The sequence below is a fragment of the Gracilinanus agilis genome, chromosome 2 (assembly GCF_016433145.1).
Source record: "Gracilinanus agilis isolate LMUSP501 chromosome 2, AgileGrace, whole genome shotgun sequence".
Lineage (NCBI taxonomy): Eukaryota > Metazoa > Chordata > Mammalia > Didelphimorphia > Didelphidae > Gracilinanus > Gracilinanus agilis.
The window spans coordinates 441,852,972-441,864,030 of record NC_058131.1 but is presented as its reverse complement, the minus strand read 5'-3'; the positions used below and the strand labels follow the sequence as shown (position 1 = coordinate 441,864,030).

Below are 11,059 nucleotides of genomic sequence, written 5' to 3'. Positions count from 1 at the left end.
TTATTTCGCTGCCACAATTACCCTATTTATCACTCTCAATTTTGCCTCCATGACAAAAATTAACTCACTATCTAGCCTCTGAAACAAATCTATCACACTAACCATCGTTATTACACTGACCCTTCTATCCCTAGGAGGACTACCACCACTTACAGGGTTTATACCCAAATGACTGATCTTAAAAGAACTAACATTCTACGATAATAATATTATGGCTACAGCTATAGCCCTATCAGCCCTACTTAACCTATTCTTCTACATACGCATTATCTATGCCTCAACCCTAACCATATTTCCCTCAATTAATAACTCCAAATTCCACTGAACAACACCATCACAAAAACCACTACCATTAATTCCCACCTTAGCTATCATTTCCTCCCTGCTCCTACCACTAACACCTATTTTCATTATTCTCACCTAAGAACTACAAGCCTTTATCTTGCATAATCCGAACGCAAATCGAATGCTTTAATTAAGCTAAATTCTCAAAAGCCATAGACCTCGGTAGTATTATTATACTACTTCTTTGAATTTGCAATTCAACGTATGATTATACTTCAAAGTCTAATCTAAAGGCTTAGGCTAAAACCAGACCAAAGGCCTTCAAAGCCTTAAGCAGGTGTTAAAACACCTAGCCTTTGCCAAAAACATAATTTCTCTCCCGCCTTTTAGGGAGAGAAGGCGGGAGAGCCCCCGGGCTCGCCTGCCTTTTACGCGCTAAACTGGCAGGTATTTATCCTGCTTTATCCTAATTAACAGCTAGGGGCCTAAACTTTCGGCCTCAGTTTATTATTTGGTAAAAAGAGGGTATTATTCTCTGTCTTTGAATTTACAGTTCAATGCTTTTACTCAGCCATTTTACCTATGTTCATTAACCGTTGACTCTTCTCAACAAATCACAAAGATATTGGCACTTTATATTTACTCTTCGGGGCCTGAGCAGGGATGGTTGGCACTGCTTTAAGCCTTCTAATTCGAGCTGAGCTAGGTCAACCTGGTACCCTTATCGGAGATGACCAAATCTATAACGTTATCGTCACTGCCCATGCTTTCGTCATAATCTTCTTTATAGTTATACCCATCATGATTGGGGGGTTTGGTAACTGACTTGTACCTTTAATGATTGGCGCTCCTGATATAGCATTCCCGCGAATAAATAATATAAGCTTCTGACTCCTTCCCCCATCATTTCTACTCTTACTAGCATCTTCAACTATTGAAGCAGGGGCTGGAACAGGCTGAACAGTCTACCCCCCACTAGCTGGTAACCTTGCTCATGCAGGAGCATCCGTTGATCTTGCTATTTTTTCACTTCATTTAGCAGGAATCTCATCCATTCTAGGGGCTATTAATTTCATTACCACTATTATTAACATAAAACCCCCTGCCATATCTCAATACCAAACTCCTTTATTTGTCTGATCCGTGGTAATCACAGCAGTGCTTCTACTTCTCTCACTCCCCGTATTGGCTGCAGGTATTACCATACTTCTAACAGATCGAAACCTTAACACCACTTTCTTCGACCCTGCTGGAGGGGGTGACCCTATTTTATACCAACACTTATTCTGATTTTTTGGACACCCAGAGGTTTATATCCTGATTTTACCTGGATTCGGAATTATTTCCCATATCGTGACATATTACTCCGGCAAAAAAGAGCCTTTTGGCTACATAGGTATAGTCTGAGCTATAATATCTATTGGGTTCTTAGGTTTTATCGTATGAGCCCACCATATATTCACCGTGGGCTTAGATGTGGACACCCGGGCCTACTTTACATCTGCTACAATAATTATCGCAATTCCCACAGGAGTAAAAGTGTTCAGCTGATTAGCAACCCTACATGGAGGGAATATTAAATGATCCCCAGCCATACTATGAGCCCTAGGATTTATCTTCCTATTTACTATTGGGGGTTTAACAGGCATCGTCCTAGCTAACTCATCATTAGATATCGTTCTCCACGACACATATTATGTAGTAGCCCATTTCCACTATGTGCTATCCATGGGGGCCGTATTTGCCATTATAGGGGGTTTTGTACACTGATTCCCCCTATTCACAGGCTATATACTCAGCGACCTGTGAACAAAAATTCACTTCTTTATTATATTTGTAGGGGTAAATTTAACATTTTTCCCTCAACATTTCCTAGGACTCTCAGGCATGCCACGCCGATATTCGGACTACCCAGATGCTTATACCACATGAAATGTTCTCTCATCTATTGGCTCCTTTATCTCACTAACAGCCGTAATCCTAATGGTGTTCATCATCTGAGAAGCCTTCGCTTCCAAACGCGAAATTATAAGTGTTGAAATAACCACAACCAATATTGAATGACTATATGGATGTCCACCCCCTTACCATACATTCGAACAACCAGTGTTCATTAAAGCTTAAGCAAGAAAGGGAGGAATTGAACCCCCTCAGATTGATTTCAAGTCAACCCCATAACCTCTATGACTTTCTCTTAAGATACTAGTAAAATCATTACATAACTTTGCCATAGTTAAATTATAAGTTTAACCCTTATGTATCTTAAATGCCCTACCCCATGCAACTAGGCTTCCAAGATGCTACCTCTCCTATTATAGAAGAACTAATATACTTCCATGACCACACACTTATAATCGTCTTTTTAATCAGCTCTCTAGTGCTCTACATCATTATCTTAATATTAACTACAAAATTAACCCATACAAGCACTATAGACGCTCAAGAAGTTGAAACAATTTGAACTATCATACCAGCAGTGATTCTAGTCCTAATTGCCCTCCCTTCACTACGAATTCTCTACATAATAGACGAAATCTATAACCCCTATCTAACAGTCAAAGCTATAGGCCATCAATGATATTGAAGCTATGAGTATACCGATTGTGAAGATCTAACATTTGACTCCTACATAATCCCTACTCAAGACCTACGCCCCGGCCAACTGCGACTCCTAGAAGTAGACAATCGAGTAGTCCTACCTATGGAACTGCCCATTCGTATACTAATCTCCTCAGAAGATGTCTTACATGCATGAGCCGTCCCATCACTAGGACTAAAAGCTGATGCTATCCCAGGACGACTTAATCAAGTCACCCTAACATCATCTCGACCAGGAGTGTTTTACGGACAATGCTCAGAGATCTGTGGATCTAACCACAGCTTTATGCCAATTGTCCTAGAAATAACCTCGCTTAAATACTTCGAAAAGTGATCATCTATAATGCAATCATTTTTGAGCCTCTTCCCATGCTTTCAAGCATGCACGAGACATAATATCTCCTCAAAACACATGCCACAATTAGACACTTCTACTTGATTCACCACTATTTTACTTACAACTATTGCACTATTTTGTATTTATCAACTCAAAATAATTAATCAAACATTAACACAAGTCCCATCTCCAACAGAACAGATAAAACCTCATAAAATACCCACGCCCTGAGAAAACAAATGAACGAAAATTTATTTGCCCCATTCATCACACCCACAATTATAGGTATTACAACACTACCAATTATTATTCTATTCCCCTGTATTATCTTATCATCCCCCAAACGATGACTCCCTAACCGTATTCAAACCCTACAAATCTGATTGATTCGTCTAATCACTAAACAAATAATGACAATACATAATAAACAAGGCCGAGCCTGATCCCTCATATTAATCTCCCTAATCCTATTTATTGCTTCCACTAATCTCCTAGGACTTCTACCTTACTCATTCACTCCAACCACACAACTCTCAATAAATATTGGCATAGCCATCCCCCTATGAGCTGGAACAGTAATCATAGGCTTTCGAAATAAACCTAAAATATCATTAGCCCATTTCCTGCCTCAAGGCACTCCAACCCCCTTAATCCCAATACTAATCATCATCGAGACAATTAGCCTATTTATCCAACCTCTTGCCCTAGCAGTCCGACTAACAGCCAACATTACTGCAGGACACTTACTAATTCATTTAATTGGTTCAGCTACATTAGCCCTCTCATCTATCAGCATAGCCGTATCAACCATTACATTTTCAATTCTATTTCTCTTAACAATTCTAGAGCTAGCCGTAGCAATAATTCAAGCTTACGTTTTTACTCTTCTAGTTAGCCTTTACCTACACGATAACTCATAATGACACACCAAGCGCATGCTTACCACATAGTTAATCCTAGCCCATGACCACTCACAGGAGCACTATCAGCGCTCCTACTGACATCTGGCACAATTATATGATTTCATTTCAACTCCACACTTCTCCTAATAATCGGCCTAATCTCAATACTACTAACAATATACCAATGATGACGAGATGTTGTTCGAGAAGGCACATTTCAAGGTCATCACACCCCTGTAGTACAAAAGGGGCTACGATACGGTATAATCTTATTTATCATCTCAGAAATCTTCTTCTTCATTGGATTTTTCTGAGCCTTTTACCACTCAAGTCTAGCCCCTACCCCAGAATTAGGAGGCTGCTGACCTCCTACAGGCATCAATCCCCTTAACCCCCTTGAAGTTCCACTTCTAAACACATCCATTCTCCTCGCATCAGGAGTCTCAATTACATGAGCCCATCACAGCCTAATAGAGGGAAACCGAAAACAAATAACCCAAGCACTACTAATTACTATCCTTCTAGGACTCTATTTCACAATCCTCCAAGCTTTAGAATACTATGAATCACCCTTCACAATCTCCGACGGGATTTATGGATCAACTTTTTTCGTAGCCACAGGATTCCACGGCCTCCACGTAATCATTGGCTCTACATTCCTAATTGTCTGCCTTCTCCGTCAACTTTTCTTTCACTTCACCTCAACACATCATTTCGGCTTCGAAGCAGCCGCCTGATATTGACACTTCGTAGATGTAGTATGACTATTCCTATATGTATCCATCTACTGATGAGGCTCATATTTTTCTAGTATAATTAGTACTACTGATTTCCAATCATTAAGTTCTGGGTAAAACCAGAGAAAAATAATTAACCTTATTATTACCCTCTTTGTTAATTCGCTTCTGGCTACAATTGTAATTGTAATCGCCTTCTGACTACCTCAACTATACCTGTATTTAGAAAAATCCAGCCCTTATGAGTGTGGTTTTGACCCCTTAGGATCAGCACGACTTCCTTTTTCCATAAAATTCTTCTTAGTGGCTATTACATTCCTACTATTTGACCTAGAAATTGCCCTCCTTCTCCCTCTGCCATGAGCAATTCAACTCCCTACCCCTTATACCATATTAACTATATCCTACTGCTTAATCCTATTACTCACAGCAGGCCTAGCCTACGAATGAATTCAAAAGGGGTTAGAATGAGCTGAATAGGTATTTAATCTAATTAAGATAATTGATTTCGACTCAATATATCATGGTTTAAACCCATGAACACCTTATAGCATCAATTAATATAAATATTATTATAGCCTTTATACTTGCCCTCGCAGGAGTCCTTATTTACCGTTCTCACCTTATATCCACCCTACTATGTTTAGAAGGCATAATATTATCCTTATTTATCTTAACAGTCCTCCTCATTTCTCAATCCCACATATTCTCTGCTTCAATAACACCGTTAATTCTCCTCGTATTCTCCGCCTGCGAAGCAGGAGTAGGGTTGGCTCTATTAGTAACCATTTCTAACACTTACGGAAATGACCACGTGCAGAACCTAAACCTCCTACAATGCTAAAAATTCTCATTCCAACCCTTATATTAATCCCACTAACCTGATACTCAAAAAAGCCATGAATATGGGTTAATACTACAATATATAGCCTATTAATTAGCATTACAAGCTTACCCCTTATTTATCACAACACAGACCTATCATACAACTTCAATAATTCATTCTCAATAGACTCACTATCAGGCCCCCTCCTAATCCTAACATGCTGACTACTTCCTCTAATGATTATAGCAAGCCAAAATCACCTAAAAAAAGAACCCCTAGCACGAAAAAAACTTTACCTGACTATACTCATTATTCTTCAACTTTCACTAGTCATGGCCTTCACCTCATCAGAACTAGTCATATTTTATATCTTATTCGAAACTACCCTAATCCCAACCCTAATTATTATTACCCGTTGAGGTAATCAAAACGAACGACTAAACGCAGGCCTTTATTTCTTATTCTACACCTTAATTGGATCCCTCCCCCTACTAGTAGCCCTTCTAAACTTAAACAACAACCTAGGCTCACTTCACATCCTAATAAACTACATTACCATTAACCCACAAAGCAATACAATATCTAATTCCATATTATGATACGCTTGCATAATTGCTTTTATAGTCAAAATACCCTTATATGGTCTACACTTATGACTCCCCAAAGCCCATGTAGAAGCCCCTATCGCAGGCTCAATAGTATTAGCAGCTATTCTACTTAAATTAGGAGGCTACGGAATCATACGAATCACCACATTCACCGAACCTATAACCCCCTACCTATTTTACCCCTTCATTATCTTGTCCCTATGGGGAATAATCATAACCAGCTCAATCTGCATGCGCCAGACAGATCTAAAATCACTAATTGCATACTCCTCCGTCAGCCATATAGGATTAGTAATTATCGCTGCCCTAATACAAACCACGACTAGCTTTATAGGAGCTACCTCACTAATAATTGCCCATGGTCTGACATCCTCCTTACTATTCTGCCTAGCTAATACCAATTATGAACGAATTCATAGCCGTACTATAATCCTAGCTCGAGGCCTGCAATTAATTCTACCACTGATATGCACATGATGACTACTAGCTAGTCTAGCTAACCTAGCCCTACCCCCATCCATCAATCTCCTAGGAGAACTAACAGTCATCATTTCATCATTCTCGTGATCCAACTTCTCCATCCTCCTCCTAGGAATTAACACAGTTATCACTGCCCTATACTCCTTATATATGCTTATTACCTCTCAACGGGGAAAATTCACCCATCATCTCATCCCCATCCACCCATCCCTTACACGAGAGCATATACTAATGACCCTTCACATCTTACCCCTAATAATACTATCACTTAACCCAACATACATCCTAGGAATTACATACTGCAAATATAGTTTAACAAAAACATTAGATTGTGAATCTAAATATAGAAGTTTAAACCTTCTTATATGCCGAGAAAGTATCAAGAACTGCTAACTCCTGAGACCATAACTAAAATTTATGGCTTTCTCACTTTTAAAGGATAGCAGTAATCCATTGGTCTTAGGAACCAAAAACTTTGGTGCAACTCCAAATAAAAGTAATTAATCCTATTCTCAATTCATCAGCTCTTCTATCAATTGTACTACTTACACTACCCATCCTTCATAGTCTCATATTTCCTAACAAGACTAAACACTTTCCTTCCTATTGCAAAAACATAATTATATTAGCCTTCTTCACCAGCCTACCCCCACTATTTACTTTCATCTACAATGGTCAAGAATCAATTATTACCAACTGACACTGATTTTCAATCCACTCATTCTCCATCTCAATAAGTTTTAAACTTGACTTCTTTTCTATCATCTTTATTCCCATTGCCCTATTTGTAACTTGATCCATCCTTGAATTCTCCCTATGATACATGCACGCTGACCCTAATATCTCCCGATTCTTTAAATACCTAACCATCTTCCTTATAACAATGATTATCCTAGTCTCAGCCAACAACCTATTCCAACTTTTCATCGGATGAGAAGGCGTAGGAATTATATCCTTCATACTTATCGGTTGATGGTATGGACGAACAGACGCTAATACCGCAGCCCTTCAGGCCATCCTTTACAACCGCATCGGAGACATTGGGTTTATACTATCTATAGCCTGACTAATACTAAATAACAACTCTTGGGACCTTCAACACGTCTTCTCAACCAACATAGATACTATTGCCCTCCTTGGCCTAATCATTGCAGCCACCGGAAAGTCTGCCCAATTTGGACTTCATCCTTGACTCCCCTCTGCCATAGAAGGACCAACCCCCGTATCAGCCTTACTCCACTCCAGCACTATAGTAGTCGCCGGAATCTTCCTCCTAATCCGATTTCATCCTATAATCGAAAACAATCAAATTATCCTCACAACCGCTCTATGCCTAGGGGCCATAACAACCCTGTTCACAGCCATCTGCGCAATTACACAAAATGATATTAAAAAAATCGTAGCCTTTTCAACATCCAGTCAATTAGGCCTGATAATAGTTACCGTGGGCCTCAACCAGCCTCACCTAGCATTCTTACATATCTGCACCCACGCCTTCTTCAAAGCAATGCTATTCCTATGCTCTGGGTCTATCATCCACAGCCTCAATGACGAACAAGATATTCGAAAAATAGGAGGACTATTTAACTCAATACCTATCACATCCTCTGCCTTAATAACAGGCAGCCTTGCACTCACAGGAACCCCTTTCCTGGCAGGCTTCTACTCAAAAGATTCAATCATCGAAGCCCTAAATACATCATACACAAACTCATGAGCCCTTATTATAACAATAATTGCCACCTCCTTAACCGCTATCTACAGCCTACGTATTATTTTCTATGCCCTCATAGGTTACCCCCGATTTACACCAATAACCCCCATCAATGAAAACAACCCTAACCTAATTAACCCTATTATACGACTCGCCCTAGGAAGCATCTTTGCAGGCTTCATCTTAACAGCTAACATTCCTCCAACATCATCCATCTCCATGACCATACCAACCATAATCAAACTATCTGCCCTAATAGTTACCCTTCTGGGCCTTTTAATCGGTATAGAACTAAACTCTCTTAGCAATAAACTCATAAACTCAACTAACCATACTGTCTTCTTCTCTAGTTTACTAGGTTACTTCACTCACATTATACATCGAATGACTCCCCTAATAAACCTATTTGTAGGCCAACGAATCGCTACCATACTAATTGATCTTAACTGATACGAGAAAACAGGACCTAAAGGTCAAGCTTATACTCATTCCTTAGTATCTTCAAAACTCTCCTCAACTCAAAAAGGACTAATAAAAACATACTTCCTATCTTTTCTTGTCTCAATTACACTCGTTCTAGCACTTATATAATCTACGCCCACGAACAACCTCTAGTACAACATAGATAGTAATAAATAAAATCCACCCTAATAAAGCTAAAGCTCAACCACCACATCAATATAATAACGAAACACCATTAAAATCTTGACCAATACAATGGCTGCCAGCAAAATCAAACAATTCAATAGCCATATTAATATGAACTTCTCCAGAAAAATAATATCATACTACTTCCATCAACAAAACAAATAATAACATACTTATAGCCACAGCATTTCCAACTCATGTCTCCGGAAACTCTTCTGTAGCCATAGCAGCAGTGTAACCAAAAACTACTAACATACCACCTAGGTAGACTAAAAAAACAACTAGCCCCAAAAATACATCTTCTAAACACACCACCACCGCACAGCCCAAACCCCCACTAGCAACCAAACTTAACCCCCCATATACCGGAGAGGGCTTAGAAGCAAAAGCTACAAACCCTACGATTAATAATAAAGAAATAAAAAAAATAATTATCATTTTTATTATTTTAGCATGGACTTTAACCATAACCTATGGCATGAAAAACCATTGTTGTATTTCAACTACAAAAACTTAATGACCAACCTACGAAAAACTCACCCCCTTGCAAAAATCGTTAACCACTCCTTTATTGACCTCCCTGCACCCTCCAACATTTCAGCTTGATGAAATTTTGGGTCTCTCTTAGGAATTTGTCTAATCATCCAAATCCTTACAGGACTATTCCTAGCTATACACTACACATCAGACACACTAACAGCTTTCTCATCAGTCGCCCACATCTGTCGAGATGTAAACTATGGTTGACTAATTCGCAACCTACACGCAAATGGAGCATCTATATTCTTCATATGCCTATTCCTCCACGTAGGGCGGGGAATCTACTACGGATCCTACCTATTCAAAGAAACCTGAAACATCGGAGTAATCCTTCTCCTAACAGTCATAGCAACCGCATTTGTCGGGTATGTTCTCCCATGAGGACAAATATCATTCTGAGGGGCCACCGTTATCACCAACCTCTTATCAGCTATCCCTTACATCGGCACAACCCTGGTTGAATGAATCTGAGGTGGTTTTTCCGTAGATAAAGCCACATTAACCCGATTCTTTGCCTTCCACTTTATTCTACCCTTCATTATCCTAGCTTTAGTCATCGTCCACCTATTATTCCTCCACGAAACAGGCTCCAGCAACCCAACAGGAATTAACCCTGACTCAGATAAAATTCCTTTCCACCCCTACTACACCATTAAAGACATCCTAGGACTTATCCTTATAATCCTTACCCTCCTATCATTAGCCCTATTTTCTCCAGACATACTAGGAGACCCAGACAACTTTACACCGGCCAACCCACTAAACACCCCACCTCACATTAAACCAGAATGATATTTCCTTTTCGCATACGCTATCCTCCGATCAATCCCTAATAAACTAGGAGGAGTTCTAGCACTACTAGCATCTATCCTCGTCCTACTAGTAATCCCCTTCCTCCACACGTCTAAACAACGAAGCCTTATATTCCGACCAATTTCACAAACCCTATTTTGAATCCTTACAGCCAACCTGCTAATCCTCACATGAATTGGAGGTCAACCTGTAGAACAACCATTCATCATCATTGGCCAAGTAGCCTCAATCTCATACTTTACTACCATCCTCATCCTCATACCACTAGCAGGACTATTCGAAAACTATATGCTCCAACCCAAATACCCCTAACTGTCCAAGTAATTTAACAAAAATACTGGCCTTGTAAGCCAGCAATGAAGGAAAACTCCTTCCTAGGACATCTCAAGAAAAGGGCCTATCACCCTACCGCCAACTCCCAAAGCTGGTGTTCTAATTAAACTACTTCCTGAAAAAAACAATTTATATGCTATGTCAGTACTAAATTTATTTATAAAGTAAAAAATAAAAAATAAAAAAAGCACATGTATAATTATACTATATACATTATATGTATAATTATACTATATAC

The 11,059-nt window shown here is 39.3% G+C and overlaps 1 pseudogene; it reads left to right on the top strand.

The window, feature by feature from the left end:
• The first annotated feature begins 7,210 nt into the window (after positions 1-7,210).
• LOC123237669 lies at positions 7,211-10,802 on the top strand (annotated as a pseudogene).
• Positions 10,803-11,059: the final 257 nt, after the last annotated feature.